Raw genomic sequence first — 6,292 nt, 5'->3', positions numbered from 1 at the left:
AAGGTTAGGCCGAAGTAAATATATGAAGTATATCTTTTTTTTTCAATTGATCGCGCAACTTCTGGTTTGGTCGGCTCCGAGCGGGTAAAATCTTTATATCAGTTTCTGCCGTCACCTCCATAAAGTCAGCTTCTCCCGCTTTTCAGCTCATTACTATAAACAACCATAATTTGGGGGCAAACAGGTTCCTAATTTAAAAAGAGGAAGGTATGGAATTCGTGTCGTATTAAATAAAAAAGTACAATATTTTTTTATCAAATTGTATTAAACTTCATGTCATTTCCCTGTATACATTCATCTCCTGTTCTGTTTTGCGCCCTCAGTTTGAAATTTTGAATGACACTTAAGTTTCTTTATGTTCAAAATGAAGCGCTTCAGGATAAGTCAAAAAAATAAATCATCCTTTATTATATAGATAGATAATTTCAATAAATCACAGAAGTTTCAACTTTATGCGCACTATTTTCCTTGTAATGAAGTTCAATAATCTTAGAAAATCAATTGAATTAGAGACGATTGGGTATTAGAGATATCTACATTTGATGAAACGTCCGCCCTTTGAAATTTCCGAGTTTCATTGCTCTGCGCGGGTAGGAATATCTTCCTCTATACCAATCTTCTCCTCTGTTTTGCGAGTTAAAAATATGCACTAGTGATGCTAAATTGTTTGTAATCAAATCTGATCTTTCCAAAGAAAGTTTCAATATATCTGTGAGAATACCCTTTTCTCGGGACCCTTTTTATGGCAAGAAAAATTGATAAAACACTTTAGCTTCCGCGCTTCACGCGGAGTTATTATCATTTTAGTTTCCTCCATTGTATACCTCTTTTGTGCGTTCACAATCACTTTTGAAAACAAGGTTCAAAATCGCAATATAGTCAACCGAATTGGAGGTACTAGAGACAAGAGAAACGGCTCCTTTTCATTTTAATTTATGAAACGCTAAAAGCTTCGCGCTTCGTGCGGGAGGGGGAAACTCCCCCTCCCTGCACCCACCCCCTAGGGAGCGCGCTTCGCGCGCTCTGTAAGTGTTGGCACGCTTCGCGTGCATTTACCGCCCCCTCCAAAATGAAATCCTGTCTACGCGGTTGCTACAAACCTCTTGAAATGTGTCTTTTATCTACTTTGAACCCTTTCACACGAAAAAAAAAGAATATATCAGGATTAAGTGGGAGCCATTTCAGATTCCTACATGAAAAACCTCCTGGGAAATGGCCCGTTTTTCAACTGTCATATACGTCACATTTTGCATGTCACTACGATTTGAGGTAGGAAATTAACAATCTTTATGCAAATTCTGGAATGAAATATTTTGCTGTAGTATTCTTCAAAGTGTTGTCTTTCAGCGGGGCATAAAAAAATTAAAAATCTGAAATTTCCCAAAATTACTTTTGGGGCACTTTTGTTTCGCCCCGGCCCAATGTGCGGCGTATTTTCCATATTCTGAAAATGCCGTCCTTATAATATCAAGACGGTATTGGCGTGTAAAACTCGAAACCCTACCCTTAACAAGTATTGGAAACAAAACGATACTCTTGGCAAGTCGGATGGCAAGTATTCCCTGAATTGACCCCCTAAACAAGTATACAGCGATATTTTTATTTATGTCACGGACGTCGGTCGTCGGTCAGTTACCTTTACCTACACCATTGGGTTTAGTGCATGCCCCACCTCACACATCTCGTCTACTCTAAACACGTGGTCTTGACCCTTGGACCAAAAGTAGATCCTTTATAAAACATTTTTTGCACTCTCTCTAAATTGACCCTAAGCACGTACAGCTTTCCTGGCGAAAATAGATACCATTTTTTTCATTATTTTATGTTTTTGATGCCCTATTATTACGTTACGTCCGTAACGTGCCCTATCTTGAAAAAGACATCCTTTTAACGTGTTTTTGGTCGCACATGGTATCCACTCCAGGGGTGTATCCAGCCTTCGCCTATGGGGGGGGGGGCGGATTTTTTTCAGCCATATTTTCCCCGATCGGCCGCTCGAAGATGATTTTTTTGTTTGTTTCTTTAAAGAAGGTATAGTCCTATATGCATGTATAAGTCTCTTCTTAGCTTTATTCCTGTAAATCAACATAAATATAATAATCTTTATTTTATAATGCGAGCGCGAGCAATTTTTTTCAAATTGTATATATTTTTTCCTAAAATTTGCACATTTTGGGCACAGTTTTTATCCTGAAAAAGATGTACCTGCAACTAAATAATTACTACAAACGCGAAGCGCGAGCAGAAATTTTTGATACACGTTTCGAACTGATCGAAAAGATAGGCCTATATACCTGTTAAAGACTGCAGTTATCCATGAAGACGTTACATATTTCAACAATCAAATAATGCGAGCGCGAAGCGCGAGCTGAAAGATTTCGACATTTCTACATAAAGAATGGAAAATTTTAATTAATTTATTTATTAAAACATCTTTCAACAGGATAAAACATTAATCAGCTCGCAGGCTGTTTCACATAATGGTCCTGCTTAAAAAAATATATACATATATTAAAAGGAAAGATTACAAATAATGAGGAATACATGTAATTATATACAGCAAAATTAAAAACCAAATAATGCTAAAAATGAAACATCAGAAAAAAGGAACAATTAGCAAGATTTATCTCATAGTAAGATAAAGAAGTGAAGGAAAAAGAACGAGGTTTTATACATCGATATCAAGACAGGAATGGTTCTCAGTTTAAAGAGTCGTAACAATATTGATACACATAGGAAATTCAGACACATAGATGTGTCTTATTTGGCAACCATGCTAATGGTATCAAGACTACGGATCAAAGTAGAACAGTTAAATAATTGTTAATTAGAATAGATTTAAGCGAAATTTCTTGTAATGATGTTTGAAACTTTCAACAGAAATGGCATTCTGGATGTCTTCCGGGAGTTAATTTCAAGTTACTGCTTCGGCATATTTAAAGGATTGTTTAAATAGGGATATATTAGGTTTGGGTAATACTACATTTAGTGAATTTGCATTCCTAGTGTTCATGCCATGGCGATCGAAGTACATTTCGATTTCATTTGATAAGCGGGGAGGGGCAACGCCCCTTATACACTTAATTGTACATGAGAATTGCCAGAAAATAATCTCGTCGTTATTTTACATTTTTTGTAATTGTGAAGAGGATAGCTATATAACTAAACAAATGATGCGAGCGCGAAGCGCGAAGGCAAAATTTCGAGATTTAGACCTAGAACGGGACACCGTCTATTCATGTTTTGTAAATCATGAAAGGTATGAGTAAGAGGGGATCTTTTTACATTAACAATGCGAGCGCAAATCGCGAGCAGAAAATGTTTGTATACGTTTTGACTTGATCGAAAAGTGCCTTTTAAGGGCTGCTTGCACTTGGCCATGAAGACGTTACATATTTCAACAATCAAATAATGCGAGCGCGAAGCACGAGCTGAAAATTTTTGACACTTCTACATGAAGAATGGAAAATGTCAAAAGTTTTATCAATTTTTGAAATCGTGAAAAGATGAGAAAACTATGCAACTGATGCCAGCTGGGGAAAAAAATCGAGATTTAGTCCTAGAACGGGACTAAATTCATGTTTTGTAAATCATGAATAGAATGAGAAAGAGGGGATCTTCCTACATTAATAATTCGACCACAAAGGGCGAGCACAAAATTTGTGATATTGTGATCTGAAACTGGATAACTGAATGAACATGCGCGCTTGTTTCAGATTTAGACCTATAATCTGGGTATTCTAAATACCCCAGTCATGAAAATCACAAAAGCGAGCTCGAAGCGCGAGCTTAAAATATTTAATATTCCGATCTGAAAAAAGGTGTCAATTTCAGCTTTATATTTCAAGCACTTTGTAGGAAATTTGTAAGGTGGATATAAATCGCACTTAATAAAGAGCTCATATTTTTCATTAGTATTACTTTGAGACATATGACCGGGACATCCTTAGGACGTGTTATCATTATGAATATGATGACTTCTTCCTATTTCACTTGCTAAGCTCGAGTTTAAACAAAAGGGACAATTTAATAATTAAATTTATATCTTATTTATTAATACATAACGAGGGGGCGGAATCTGATGATATTATGGCCTGCTGTACATTTCAAGCACCTTTATTATCATGAATATATAGGATGCATCAGTAATCAGTTGATATATTTTTAACCAGCATTAATGCGAGCGCTAATCGCGAGCCGAAATCTCTGATAAACTGTCATGAAAAGGGGATTTTAAGTATATGATCAATAATGAGATCTATATACCCGCCAATCAAAATGCAAGCATGGCACCGGTAGCTGATACGTTTTTACATTCAGACCTAAGTTATGAAAACTTTATGAAATACATGAAAATAATAGGTACCTTACAAATCAAAATTCGCGAGCGCGCAGCGCGAGCCGAAAATGTTAATATTCAGACCATAAAACTGACATTTTTACAGAGCACTTTAAAAAAAATCAATTTGTAAATCACATAAATAATGAAATGTCGATTTCCGAGGAGAAATATGTCTGTATATTGACTTCCAAACTTGATATTTAAGCTCCATGTTGAACAAGATATGTGAATCACCTAACAGGCAATGCAAGCGCGAAGCGGAAGCGAAAATTTTATATAGTGACATGAAAGATTTTTTTTCAAGTCTTCCTCTCATCTTATTTTATTCACTCGTCTTCCTCCTCTTCCTTTTTCGCCTTTCTTTTCTTTCCTTTTTTCTTTCCTTTCTTTCCTTATTTTTTCTTTTGTTTTGCTCCGCCAATGGGGGGGGGGGGGTGGGCCCCGCAGCTAGTACGCAGTTACAGGACAGTACCGGTATCGGGTTCCGGTATACCCCAGCCCGAATCTGCGAACGTCATCTTTTCTCACTTTCTTTCGCACGTGGGCCGCGGCGCGCGGGGCCGGGGTAATACGTATTTAACTCTATGGGTAAAGGAAACCATAGAGTTATAAACCTAAACACGTATTTAACTCTAGTCTAGACTATGGGTACCGGGTAAAACTGAATCATGCGCCCTTTTTTCAACGAGATGTAGCAGCAGAAGAAAAGAGAACGAATCCCTTGTAAGTACCGTATACGGTGAGCGATTAGAATTTGCGAGTAATATACCGGTAGTATTCGTAAGTTAGTTGGCTGAAATCCTGTATCAAAATTTTCATCATCTTATCCACTCTCTTGTGTGTGCCATTGACACCAATCGTGGCTTTGCCTTTAGGAAAAGCAAATCATGAAATAAACAGCCCAAACTAAAAAGTAAGTATCGGTGCTTGTACCGTATCAGTATATACTAACCAAGCTAACAGTTAATAAAAGTTAGATTCTTTAGTTTTTGGGGAGTTTTTGGTTTGAAAATGATATTGTCACTCGCTTGTCAAAATAATCCACTCCTCCTAGTCCTATACTATAGCCTAGGAGGACCAATGAGGTCCAAACATTAACATGTGTGATTGCATACGGTACGGGTGTACTAGGACCCAGTTGTTTGTCCGGATTATTGATTTTAGAAAGTCCTAGGCCCCCTATGGAAAAATTAACAAGCGAAGTTTAATTTTACTACAAAATGTTATGAAATATTGTAAAGAACAAAATAGAAGATGATTACTAACGTTACAATTTAATGCATATTTTTAATGTAATCTAGGCCTAAAGACAAAAAGAAGGCTTCAAAATTATAAAGTGTCTGGACACCTCACCCCCCAAAAAAGCTTAATACAAGTTTAAACCGGCGAGGACTTTCTCACTACTAGTTTCAGCAGTCTTCAACTTCATTCAAGGTCACAGACATGACAAACTTGTTCAAGTTGTTGTGATCTACGGGCCGTTAGCTCCTGAGTCCTGGATCTAGCTTTGTGACGGGTTGGTTCTGAAAAATCTGTGAAAGAATTCCGACGTTGGACTAATCGAACAATCATTCTCATTAATGATAGTTTTGTTGAACTTTGTAAATTAGTATGGCCTAGATCTAGATTAAATTTGTCTAAAAAGTTTGGCCTAATCATTTCTATATATTTCTAGGCCATGTCAAAGACTAGATTTAATCCAGACTTCTAAGTTGCAATTAGAACCTATCTAGTCTACATGTATTGTTATAGAGTTGAGCTCAATTCCTTTTTCAATTATGATGGGGTGTCCAAACTTCACGGAGATTTCAAAAATATTCATCAGGCCTAAATTTGTTCACAAAATATTCACAATTTATACAAAACCAATTCAATAAATGGTTACCACTTTGACGGCAAGATCCTGATCTATAAAATCATTGATTGAAAATGTGAAGTAGGTCAAGGCTG

The 6,292-nt window shown here is 36.7% G+C and overlaps 1 protein-coding gene across 6 annotated transcripts in view; it reads left to right on the top strand.

Annotated features, from left to right (window-relative positions):
• The first annotated feature begins 4,858 nt into the window (after nt 1–4,858).
• LOC121410598 overlaps nt 4,859–6,292 on the top strand; it is a 46,064-nt gene continuing 44,630 nt past the window's right edge. For 4 of the 6 annotated variants that reach the window (XM_041602797.1, XM_041602798.1, XM_041602793.1 and 1 more), the window contains exon 1: nt 4,859–5,065. The gene's annotated coding sequence lies outside the window, so the exon portion shown is untranslated. Of the gene's footprint in view, nt 5,066–5,217; nt 5,256–6,292 lie in introns of all 6 variants that reach the window. The other 2 variants (XM_041602796.1, XM_041602795.1) reach the window with 1 other exon arrangement.

The sequence above is a fragment of the Lytechinus variegatus genome, chromosome 3, assembly GCF_018143015.1.
Source record: "Lytechinus variegatus isolate NC3 chromosome 3, Lvar_3.0, whole genome shotgun sequence".
NCBI lineage: Eukaryota > Metazoa > Echinodermata > Echinoidea > Temnopleuroida > Toxopneustidae > Lytechinus > Lytechinus variegatus.
The sequence above is the reverse complement of the archived record's forward strand: the minus strand, read 5'-3'. Positions and strand labels throughout refer to the sequence as shown.